The following is a 13,128-nucleotide window of genomic DNA, read 5'->3' on the forward strand; positions in this document are numbered from 1 at the left end:
GAGACAGGGTTTCTCTGTGTAGCCCTGGCTGGCCTGGGAGTCACTCTGTAGACCAGGTGGGCCTCAAACTCAGAGATCCACTTGCCTCTGCCTCCCAAGTGCTGGGACTAAAGATATTTGCATGACCACTGGCCCTTCCTTTTTTTTTTCTTTTCTGAGACAAACTCTTCTGGTTTGGAAGTCTTAGCTTAGCTCCTGAATGTTGGGCTCACAGACATCCATACCAGACCTACCACAACAACAGGGTATTTGTACATTTCTAAATTCTGAAGTGTGTACATTTAAGGACTCTGTTGAGGCAAATGTTTGAAGGGGGGAAATGTGCTTTTACATTTCCTTTCTCTGTTTCTTTTTTTCTTTTTCTTTTTAAAATAGTCTCAAAATAACCCACCCTGGCCTCAAGCTCTTTCTGTAGCTGATGATAACCTTGAACTCCTGATCTTCACACCACTTTCTGAGTGCCAGGGTTATAGGCCTTCACCGGGATTATAGGCATCTGTCACTAGAGCTGGTTTTGTGTGATCAGGGGACCAGACACAGGGCTTAGAGCATTCTGTGAGAGCTCTAGCACCCCCAGTCCTCTATGTTGTTTATAAAAAAAATGTTTCACAAGTTTGGCTTGCTTCTTTCTTTTTGGAAATAAATGCCCAAACTGGAAATAAAAGCCATCTGACACTAAGATGAGAGTCTTGATTTTCTTGGATAATGTTTGTTGATCTTCAAGTTGGCAAGTACTCTGAAGGCAGAGGTCCTACAGACCTTATTTATTCCTGTGTTGCTAGCACTGTATGTGGCTTATGCTTTAGATAGGCCTGATTATTGATTATATATATATATATATGTTTATTTCTGGAAATAGTGCATTGTGTTCTTTGGTGTGATGATTGGTGATTAGTATAGACCAAACTTGTCTGATCCTCATCTTCTTCTTCATGCCATATTGTAAGTGTTGTAAGTTGCTCTTCCTGTTCCTTCCCATACTGTTTAGTTGGAGTGGATCCAAGACTGGGGTCAGAGGTTTTCAGTTCTGGGCTGTTTTGCTAGCCCAGGGACCCTGGGTGATAGGACTGGTTTTGTAGGGTTTCAATGGCAAGTTAGGCTTTATAAGCTGGAGTGGTTTGAATTCCATAAATACTATACTATATTTTCCACTTAACACATAGCCTCATTTCAATCCAAGGAACACTTGAATTTTTATCATTTTTATCCTTTGTATTAGTAAATTGTGTGTGTGTGTGTGTGTGTGTGTGTGTGTGTGTGTGACGTGGAGTCAGGCACTGTTGGATCCATCATCCCACTTTTCATGGGTTTGGGGTATTGGAGCCAGATCACTGGTCTTGCACGATAAGCGTCTTTACTTGCTGAGCCATTTCACTTGCATTTTTCCTAACCTGCTTGGTGGTAAAGGGTTTGTGTAGCCTGCACGAGGCCCTGGGCTGGAATCCAGCACCCCTCCCTTGTGCATTTAATACATTTAACTTACCAAAGACATAAACATGCTTAGAATGCTTGCCTTAGCAGACAGTAGTGTACCACAATGTATGTATCACTCTTCAGATCACTGTGTCAGGCAACGATAGAAAGGAAACATTCACAGCATGGTTTCCACTGAATATAGATCACCTCCTTTTTCGGGTTGTGAAAATTATAAGCCAGATCACTGTCTGTTGGGAATTGCATGTATTTCAAATGGAGGACCAAATCAAATACACCTGTTACTCTGTTCCAGCCTCAGAATGATGTATATTTACATCTGGACACAAGTAGAGTTGCTTATCTTGTGTACTGGGGGATTTCTCCATATGGGACTGAGAAGGTGACAGCTGCATGCTGCCAGATGAACTAGAGGAAAAGAACATAAAAACTGGCCTTTGTAGTTAAGAAGTGATACGCAATCAATGGGCAAGGGTTTCATCGTTTATTGAACCACTGATAGTTTATGGCTAAAGGGCATTTCTGGGATAATTTAATTATGTGTGATTTAGAAGATAGGATAGATCTGAAATGACTGTGATTTAGTTGCGTAGAAATAAAAAGAGCTGACAGCACATTTATAAAATACTAAAATGTTCTTGTGTGTGTAGGGTATCATGAAATACAGTCTTCTGGACACGTCATGACCATTACACTCACGACCATTACACTCATGCAGCTATGGTTACTTGCACCAGATTGAGCCAAGACCAGTCAACATTTCATAAGGCACCATTAACTGGACTAAGTACACACACACACACACACACACACACACACACACACACACACACACACAACACACACACACACACACCAGGGATGCTAGGGGTAGATATGACTACAGTACATATACGGAATTGCCAAAAAATGAAGGAAAGATACTTTTGTTTTCCAAGACAGAGTTTCTCTGTGTAGCTCTGGCTGTCCTAGAACTTACTCTATAGACCAGGTTGTCCTGGAACTCACAGAGATCTGCCTGCCTTTGCTGGGATTAAAGGCATGCCTCTTCACTGTCCAGCTAGAAAAGATAATTCCATAATGGTGGGCTGAAGAGATGGCTCAGAGGTTAAGAGCACTGACTGCTCTTCTAGAGGACCTGGGTTCAATTCCCAGCACCCCCATAGCAGCTCACAGTTGTCTGTAACTCCTGTTCCAGGGGACCCAACACCCTCACACAAGCATACGTGCAGGAAAACACGTATGCACATAACATACAAATAAATAATTTTAAAAAATAACAAACAAATGGAATGCTCTGAAAATGCTTTTGTGTTTATGTAGAAGGCGCAGAAGTGGTTTATCACTGGGTCCTCAGTGTCTGGGTCTGCAGCCATCTTCTGGGTTCCTGTTTGTTGAACCCATCAATATCTTTTCATTAAACCAGAGTGCCCTACACAGGTTTGTGTGGCTTATTTTTTTTTCTTGCTTCTAAAGTGAATGACCAAGTTACCAGGGAATGCAACTGAACTGATTGACAGCCATGCTTACCTGCTTTAGCCTTTCTTCTCCAACATCACAAGGTGTATTGCACACATGAAATCTAGATGGGGCTTTTCATGGAATGGCAGCCAGTTTCATTACAGCAACATTACTATTTGGGAAAAGCCCAGCAATTGGTTATCTAATACCAAATGGTCAACCCTGCCTGAAAACAGACATACAAGTAACTGAGCCGGTTGTACACATGCATTTAGAAATATAAATGTGTAAGTATGTGTGTATCTCGACAGTTAATGGAAAAAAGAGGTCATGCATTTGAAAAAGAGAAAATAGGAGAATGTGGGAGGATTTGGTGGGGGGAAAGGGAGAAACAATGTAACTATATTATAATATCAAAAAATAAAAGAAAGAAGAATAAAACATACAGCATGCCAAGTTTAGCCAGGTAGCCAGGTGGTGACTATCAAGTTACTTTGGGTAAATTCAACTTCATATGAATAGTTTTCCATATATCTAACCAACCAATCAAGTTAAAAATGCTCCAAGAGACAGCCAACAGAATTATACCCACTTGTCATTTGTAACATGAGGTTAGGACATGAAAAATGCTCACTCTTGTGATCATTTTTTTTTTTTTTTACCTGTTTAGGAAGTGCTGGTTGGTACAAATTAAGTTCCTGCTTTTCAACTGACTCATTTTTCTTCATGTACTTGATTTCTCATGCAAAAAATTAAAATGTTCTTCTTATAAAAAGTCACCTTACAAAGAAGTGTATGACACACATGATATTGCCTTTTTTTGAAATGTCACATCAGACATTCTCAACCCTTTTGTTCTTGATAAATACAAATAATTTCACCTATTTTAAATTTCATAAGAGAGCAAATCACATATCTTGTTCTATGATTTCATGTTTTCACTTGGATTTTTTTCCTCCTTACCAGTGCTGAGAATCTCTCTCTCTCTCTCTCTCTCTCTCTCTCTCTCTCTCTCTCTCTCTCTCTTTCTGGGGGTGGTGGCATTACGGACTGAACCAGGACCTTGTCCATGCTAGGTAAGTGCTGAACCCCAGGCCAAACCCCTCAGTCGTTCTACACTGCTGCATGTTAAATAGCCAATAGCATCCTACTCAATGTATTTAAAAAAAAAAATCATTCTTCTATTTCCCTCCTTTAATTCCTTCTGCTTCCCCATATTACCATTCTAATGGGCCTCTTGCCCTTGTTTCTTCAAGCACTTCCATTTCCCCTAATGAATTACTTCTCTCTCATCCTGCCTGCTTTGGGTCAGCAGAGGTCAGCAGGTGACATGCTGAGGTTTCCCTTGCCACCAGTCCTAGAGGATGGCCAACTACAGTTGAGTTGCAGAACTATCTCCCTTGAGATTTCCTATGAACTTGAGGGCCAGGGACAAGATGCTAATGGCAAGAAACTTGGAGATCCACCTCTGACTAGCTCTCATCTGCAGAAGCAACACCTACACTACAATTTGCTGTAGCTATGGCCTCAATTCCTCTTCACATAGTAGTCAAGCTTTGCCAATGAGTGATGACCGGATGCTCTATCCCTGCAATGCGGACCATGCCCCACCATAGCTCCTGCAAAGCCCTGTGACTGCCATGTTTTAGATGTATTTCAGGTCTTTCATCACCTTCTTCCCAGGGACCACTCAAGACATCTCATGGATTCCTGCTTCTTCTTTTCCCTTCTTCAGGTTTCTTCTCTACCAGTTAGCTCTGCTCTGGAAGAAGCAAGACTCGACCCATGACCCAAATCTGGTCAAGCTATGAGACTTCCTAAGGTTCTAACTCAACCAGTTTCTGAGATTTTCCAGGGTTGGTGTTCTTCCTTGCATGGGCTTCCTTCTCAGACTGGCAGAGAGGGCTGAACAAATCTGCAGTTAAATGCCATCAGAGGGAAGGTGAAGTATTTCTAAGAGTTATTCTGAAAAGATGGTTAAAAGTTTAACTGGCTTCCTGTAATACTTTACTTTTTTTTTCTTTCTTCTTTTTTTTTTTTTGAGATAAGGTCTCGCTGTGTAGCCCTTGCTGGCCTTGACCTCACAAAGATCCACCTGCCTCTGCCTCCTGAGTCCTGAGATTAAAGGCACATATCTCTGCTTCCCCTTTGAAGTCACCCAGCAGGGATGTTCTGCTTTCCTGGAAGCCCAAGGCCCCTAGATGATAGGATTATGTAAAATAAAGAGAGAGAGAAGCCAGCAAGGTCGGAGGACCAAAATACCATTCTTCTGGGATTTTGTTTCCTTTTGTTACGTTTTGCTTGTTTGCTTTTGTTCACATGTAACCCTGACTGGTCTGAATTTGAATAGTAAAGATTCACATTTGCCTCTGTTCTCCTAAATGCTGGGATTACTGGCACTTACCACCATACCCATTTTGAAATTTTTGTGTTTAAGAAATTTAATTTATGCCTGGTCCTGTGTGAGTCGGGTATATTGGTGTGCTGTAACTAGGAAATATGTTGCATGGCCAACAATAGCAACAAAGTGGTGAGTCAACTAAAAGCCACACAGTCAATTATTTCATATAAAACTTATTTTTAAAACTGCATGACTGGCCCTCATCAAAGAAGCTTGTCTTTGCTACAGAGACCATTACAGACAACCACAACCTATCAAAATGAAGATGTGTGGAACCCAGTCCCAAATGATACATAAAACACCTTCCACATCTACAGCCCGTGATCATTGTGGAAGGAGAGGAAGACAGGAAGGGTCAGAGGTGTGGGAAGTTTGTTGTGAGACAGTGTCTCCTAGAAACGTCAGAGAAGCTACACCCATGAAATCTCACCAACATGGCTGCCCAAATAAGATCTGAACAAGGACGACAGCAGGAGACTTGCTAATGTGGAAGGGGAATGCCTCAACTAGACTTCAAGCCCAGACAGAGTTACTGCCACCAAGGAACGTTGAGAGTGTGAGAAAGTCTTCCCAGGGAAGAGCACACCAGTCGGCTATCCAGTACCAAATGGTCAGTTCTGAAATAGTCATACACATACAAGTAACGTTGTACAGACTGAACAGGTTGTGTCTATGTGCATTTGTAACGACGTTTAAAGAAAAAGACTGAAAGCGAGCAAGTTGGGGCATACATGGAAGGGTTGGAAGGGAGGAATGATGCAACTGTATTATAATCTTTAAAGAAAAATACTATTAAAATAAATTAGCCAGGTGTGGTGGTCTTTCTCTCAGTCCAAACATGAAGCAGGCAGATCTCTGTGAGTTTGAGACCAGTCTGCTGTTCATAGCAAGTTTCAGGACAGCCAGGGCGGCAACGCATGTATGCACGCACGCACGCACTCACGCACGCACAGAGAGATAGAGACAGACAGGCAGTCAGGCATGAAGGAAGGCAGAGTAAGTCATGCCTGGCTATTTGAGTTTCTGCAAAAAGAGAACTTTCTGTCTTAGAAGGCGCATCAGCCCGTTTCCTGCCCTTTCTCCTGCACATCTGCTTTGCACTGTTTTCAGTGGGGTTACAGCTTCATCTTCACTGTCACGTAGAAAGCGGCAAAGCATGGCCAGTCTGTAGGACAACCATCATCCTTCATGTGCAGCCATTTTACACCGGCCATGTTCCTTTCTTCCTTCCCTTCTGTCAGAAGGTCTTGTCCTGCTGGGTCTCTTTGCCATGTCATTTGTATTTCGGGATTGTTTTTTATCATTCTTTTCTGGGCCACATGTTCAACACTCTTCGAATAGAACAGAGGTCTCAAGAATGTTTTCACATTCCGCAGTAAAGTCATGGCCATCTGCTTACTGAATGTGACTAGTTCCATAGTGAGAGGAGACAACTGAGTCCCACAAGTTGTCCTCTACTCCCCCACTTACACACCCACCCCCATACTGACCTCCCCCCCCTATACAAACAAAGCAAATGAAATGGCTGATTTTTAATCTTAGTGATCTCTGGCAGTTTTTCCTTGGCCCCTCTTCTGTTCCTCTTTTCCTCAGTACTCCAGGGTACTAAACCTCCAGAGGGCCATCTTGCTTTTTTCTCCCCCCACTTCATGTTATCCTGGAGCAGCTCTTTTGAAGGAACCGGCTTCCCTTTTGGCAGCCATAACTGTCGAACATGTGCTTCTATGACCTTGCCCTAGACACTAGAAAGTCAGATTCCTGTCTCGTGACAAGGAACCAATCGGGAGTTAGCTGGTGGCGTTATGCTTTACGACCCTGGGTGTGCTTTACAGACAAGCGCACAGCAATGACGTAGAGAGCATAGCAACCACCCTGGGAGGGCCTATGAGCCATAACAACCAGTTGACCAATCAACACAGGGCAAGCCCTCCAAGCCTGGAGGCACACCAATCGTGAGCCTGTGCGTACCCCTAGACACTCCCCTTACGCTGCCCTATAAAGATCTATGCGCAGCAGCTTCAAGCCGTCTTTTCTGGCCGTCTGCCATGGCGGGTGGGTAAAAGACCCGAGCTAACATGGGGTTAGTTTGTTAAACTACAATAAAGCCTCGTGCAGTTTGCATCAAGCTTTCGCCTCCATTCTGTGTTTGGGGTGGCCACCGTCCTGGGCTAAGATTCTGGAAGCCTCAGCTTTCTGAGGGTCTTACACTTTCACTCTTAAACCTGTGTGTGCTGACAGATCTCAATTCTACGAGTCTAGCTCACGGTTTTCTGTGCTGCCCTCTTTCATCGAGTTGGACATGGCCTCATATCCCATGTGCACCCCAGACTCCTTAAGGCCCAAGCTGCTCAAACAACCAACACAATCAAAAGACCAGTGTTTTGCTCGCATGTTTACGTGCAACACATGTGTGTCCCAGTGTGCCTGGTGCCCAGGGAAGTCAGAAGGGGGTTTTGGATCTAAAAGTGGAATGGCAGATGGTTGTGACCGCGTGGGTGCTGGGAACTGAAACCAGGTCCTCTGCAAGAGCAATGAGTGCTCTTAACCTCTCAGCCAACTTTTTCCGGCCCCACCCTCCAAGTCTTTGAATAATATTTTTTGCCCCTGACATTGGAGCAGTCATGGAGTCAGGTTGATCTACTCACTGACATTCCACCTTGACTCCACAGTCAGGGGGAAGTCTTTTCTCCCACTGGCTTGCTCCAGTTCTGTGGGACCTCTGTGGCACCTCACAGATGCCCTTTCTGTAAGACCACTTTGGCAATTCCTTCCCCCCATAACTGTAGGAATCTCATCTATTTTTGTTAAAACTCCTCATTTTCAGTAGAGGACCTTGAACACAAAGTTCAGTTAATGTTTGATGGTTATTGGGTAGTCTTTGAAGTCTGATTGCCAAGTAAGCCAGAATTATTTCCAAATAGTCTTCCGGGCTCTGAGGTCTAGTGCTCTTCCTTGACAGACTTGGTGTTCAGTCGAGGTGGGTGGAGTCTGTGGGAAATGCCAGAAATTGTGCCCTACGGCTGTGAGTGCCAGGTCAAGGCCAGTGTAAACAACTAGAAAGCAGGTCAGAGGTCCACATAGGACTGGATAAATCTAGGAAGCTAAGGCATGAAGCCAATTGGGTTACTGTTTGTATTTGTGAAGAGCCTGTCTGGAAAAAAAAAAAAAATCTTAGGCTTAATCTCAGGTCCATGAAACGTATGACAGGGTTTGCCCAGAAAGGATGACAAGATGTGTTAACTTCCCAAGCAGTTTAAAGAAAAAATTAAAAGCTCTGGTTATTAAAAATGAATGGAAGCTGCACATTTGGTGCTGCAGGCTTTTAATCCCAGCACTCGGGAGGCAGAGGCAGGTGGATCTCTGTGAGTTTGAAGCCAGCCTGATCTACAGAGCAAGTTCCAGGAAAACCTCCAAAGCAATACAGAGAAACCCTGTCTTGAAACCCCCCCCCCAAAAAAAAGGTCCCCAATGTGGTGGGGAGGAGTATGTGGTTTGTTGGGGAGGAGATATGTGACAGAAATTTACTTTTTTTTTAAACCCTGAAACAGGTTTCTCTGTGTAGCTTTGGAGCCTGTCCCGGAGCTCTCTCTGTAGATCACTCTGACCTTGAATTCACAGAGATCTGCCTGCCTCTGCCCCCCCCCAGTGCTGGGATTGGAATGGTGCACCGCCGCCACCACCCAACCAGAAATTTACAACATTTCATGTAAATAGCAATGAGGTAAATGTATAGCAACTGTGTGGGAAAGATTGTAAAGACTTGAAGGTGCTCCTAGTAGTGGGAAGTTGGTTTTCTTTCTGGCTTATTTTTATGGACGACACCCCAAATTTAGCATGTATTTCCACAGATATCCTCAAAGACAAGCCAATCCCTTAGATAAACTGGCAAAAGTGGGTTTCTCTCTCTGTTCTGATGGGTTCCATGAACCATGGTTTTCCCTCCAAGGCACATAAGACTGTTACTTACTGCAAACCCTTTTGGTAACTCAGTGCCAAAGCTGTCACTCTCAGGTGGTTTCCTTTCTTTTAATCTTTTCTATTATGTTGTTTTACTATCATTTTATATGTGAGCGTATGTATGGGGAGTGCATGCCATGGAGAGCTTGTGGAACTTAGAGGATGTCTTGTGGGAGTTAACTCTCCTTTGGGGTTTGGGGTTGTCACGTTTGACAGCAAAGGGCCTTTACCTGCTCAGCCATCTCTGGACCTTGTCTTTCTCCTTGAGAGTAGCTTTTTTTTTTTTTTTCCTTAAGGAGAGAGTGAATGCAGTCCCCCACTACTGCTAATTATGATGTCAGGTTTCCTGAATTTGGGGAAATCACAGGGGTCAGCACATTTGTAGTGCAATGGATAAGCTTCATCCTAGGAAAACACCTTTGTGTTCATGGCATCTCCTCAGCCTGGTAAGTATGACAGTGACCTTTATACAGAGAAAGGTTATTGAGAATTAAGTTCAAATATATCAAAATTGATTTCAAGGTATTAAAATTAAATTTATAATCTATGTATTAAAGTTATAAGGTATCAATTCCTGGTTTAGGTTAAAAGTTTTCATTGTTGATCTTTATTGCACTTATAATTATATATATATATATATATACATATATATATATATATATATATGTATGTATATGAAATGTTTGCTTTCAGTGCTGGGGATTGAATCCAAGGACTTGCATGTAACTAACAAGTACCTTTACCACCAAGTTATATCCCTAGTATTCTTAATTTACTGTGTAGGCCTTTTGCTTGCAACCTTTCTGCATCAGCCTTCCAAGTGTGTGAGATTACAGGCCTGTGCCACCAAGACTGACTGATGCAAGGCAAATTCTAACAACCTTAAATAAAAAAAATTTTCTATTTGGTTTTGTTAATAAATGTCAGTAGCATTCAACTATGAGTTTGCTTATGCCATGTCCACACATGTGTATAGTATACTTTGATCGTATTTGCTCTTCTACTTTTATTGCTTTATTTTTTTAGTATGCATATAGCCCAGGTTGGCTTTGAACTTGCTGTGTAGCTGAGTATGACCTTGAACTTCTGATTCTCTTGCTTCCACTTCTTGAGTTCCTGCACCATCATGGCTGCTTTTGCACATGCTAGAGATGGAGCCCAAGACTTTCTGCCTGCTGGGTGAGCTCTCTTCCAACTGAAATATAGCCTTAGTCCTACCCATCACCCTTTCTTGTCCCTCCTCGCCTCTTCCTAAATAATCCTTATTATTATTTTTTAATAAAAGTTTTACTTATGAGGTTAAAAACGTGGTGTTTTTCTTTTTGAGTCTGACACTTTTGTTTAACATGATGATCCATAGCTCCATCTGTTTTTCTTGAAATTGCTATAACTGTCCTTGTTTATGGCTGAAAAATATTGTGTATAGAGATCACTTTTTCTTTATCTGTTCATCAATGGATCTATAAGTGGGCTGCCATGAACAGTGCAGCCATGAATACGGGCTTGTAAGAGCCTCAGGTGTGCTGACTTACGATGCTTTTGTTACACTCACCATGGCAGGATCATCCAGATGTTTAATAATATCATTACTCTTTTTGAGGCAGGGACCTTTAATCCCAGCGCTTTGGAGGCAGAGACAGGTGGATCTCTGTGAGTTGGAGGCCAGTCTGGTCTACAGAGCAAGTTCCAAGACAGCCAGAGCTGTTACACAGAGAAACCCTGTCTAGAAAACAAACAATCCTCAAAAGGACACAAACAAACAACAACACCAAAAATACCAAAAACAAAAAAGCAAATAGACAAGTACAAAAAATAAAACAAACAAATAAAGCAGAACAAAATCAATCAGTTACTCAGTGGTAGAAGGTCCTGTGTTTGGTCCCCAGCTGGGGAAAAAAAAACATTCTGATTTGTTTTGTTCCCCTGAGTATGTGTTGACTTGTTGACTGTTTCATGTGTACTTGAAGAAACAGTGTTTTGTGTGCTCAGAGTATAATATACAAGTACAACTATATAACATAACATAACATAACATAACATAATTGGGCTAAGTTATCTGAGGTGCTTTATCATGTTTTCTTTTTCTGGCTTGTTTGTTTGTTTGTTTGTTTTCGAGACAAGGTTTCTCTGTGGCTTTGGAGGCTGTCCTGGAACTCATTCTGTAGATCAAGGCTGGCCTCAAACTCACAGAGATTCACCTGCCTCTGCCTTCTGAGAGCTAGGATTAAAGGTGTGTGCCACCAACACATAATGTATCATTTTTATGTCTTGTGATGTTTCTTGTTCTAATATTTGCTTTGCTATTAACATGACTACTCCAGTATTTTACATTTTAACATTTAATGTGGCATAATATAGTCCTTTTTATTAAAAAAAATTAACCAACTAAGCTGGGAGTTGGAGGCATATGGAAGCAAATCTCCAGGTTGGAGACTAGCCTGCTCTATGGAGTGAGTTCTAGGACAATCAAAAAAAAAAAAAAAAAAACCCAATTAACCAACTAATCAATCAGCCAAACCAACAAAGGAGTTCTTGAAACAAATAAAACAATCTGTGATGATTTTGTCAGCTAATTTATCTCTCCCACCAGAGTATAGTGCAAGCTCCATGAAAATGAAGCCTGGTATTCCATTAATTAAATATTTTATTTTGAAATAATTTCATAGCAAATGGTGGTAGTGCATACTTGCAATCCAACAACTAAGGAGTTTGAGGCTGGTAGGTCATGAGTTGGAGGTTAGCCTGGGCTACATAGCTGGATCATGTTTTGAGAAAAGGGTCATAAGAAGTACAACAGTAGAAACAGTTCCATGTAGTTTGTATTCAACTCTGTATTCCCCCAAAGAATAACGCTTTTACATAATTATCAAATCTCATCAAACCTGATAAATTAATATTAATACACTATCAGGCTATTACAGAAGTTTATTGGACCTTTCAGTTTACTTACATGTGCATGTGCAGATACACAGGTGTAGTTCTGACAACTTTGGCTTCATGTGAGGATCCATGGAAACATGGTTAAGTAGAACCCAGTGTTTCCTCAAGTGCCTTTGTGTACACTTTGTTTGTCCTGAAGCTGTTTCCATATGCAGTGAATTATAACCTAATTATAAACACACTGCATCAGTTAACTAAGATAGCCAATCATACCAGCTGAGCCTCATTCGTCCACAGCCAGGCACAGGTTCTTGTCCTTGCAAGGTATATAGCAGGTGTCACCCAGACCAAATTGCTTGGAATGCTGCAAAATCAATTAAGGTGTTCCAAAGTAGATTTGTTGTAGTTTCCACTTTTAATCCCACCACAAGAAGGATCTGGGACTGTTTCATCAGTACCAAGAGACCCCTTTTGCTGTCCAATTTTGAGGACCCGTCTGTTCTGTTCTATCTTGTCACCGATCCCTCACCCTCCAGTATCTGGTACCAACTAAGTTATTTGTGATTTGTACCTGTTTGAGACCAGACATCACAGGGGGATTTCCTAATTTCCTAATACTCCTGAGAAGACAGGAGTATTAATTTGTTTACTAGATTTGTTAGTGAAAAGGTACTTGAAGGAAAAATGATATTATACAATGCCATATCAAAAGGACTGATTTGCAGAAAACACAGAAAAAAAATCTTTAGCTGCTAAATCTCATAACACACACACGATGGATTATTTGAATCCTATAATAGAAGTTTGTTAATATTACAAAGCCTCAAAAACTTGAGGGGTGTGTGTGTGTGTGTGTGTGTGTGTGTGTGTGTGTCTGTGTGTCTGTGTGTGTGTGTATCACACAAGTGTGTTTCAAAATTTGTGTAACGTGGCATTTTGACACCCTTTAGAATCCAAGTGAAGATTGCTTGACTGAGAACCCCACACCTGCTTCT

At 41.8% G+C, this 13,128-nt stretch overlaps 1 non-coding gene across 1 annotated transcript; it reads right to left on the bottom strand.

Moving 5' to 3' along the window:
* Positions 1-9,546: 9,546 nt before the first annotated feature.
* Positions 9,547-9,707, bottom strand: LOC113833296. Its single transcript, XR_003480907.1, has one exon. It is a non-coding gene; the product is annotated as a U1 spliceosomal RNA (small nuclear RNA).
* Between the last annotated feature and the right edge of the window lie 3,421 nt (positions 9,708-13,128).

Source organism: Cricetulus griseus (genome assembly GCF_003668045.3).
Source record: "Cricetulus griseus strain 17A/GY chromosome 1 unlocalized genomic scaffold, alternate assembly CriGri-PICRH-1.0 chr1_1, whole genome shotgun sequence".
Lineage (NCBI taxonomy): Eukaryota > Metazoa > Chordata > Mammalia > Rodentia > Cricetidae > Cricetulus > Cricetulus griseus.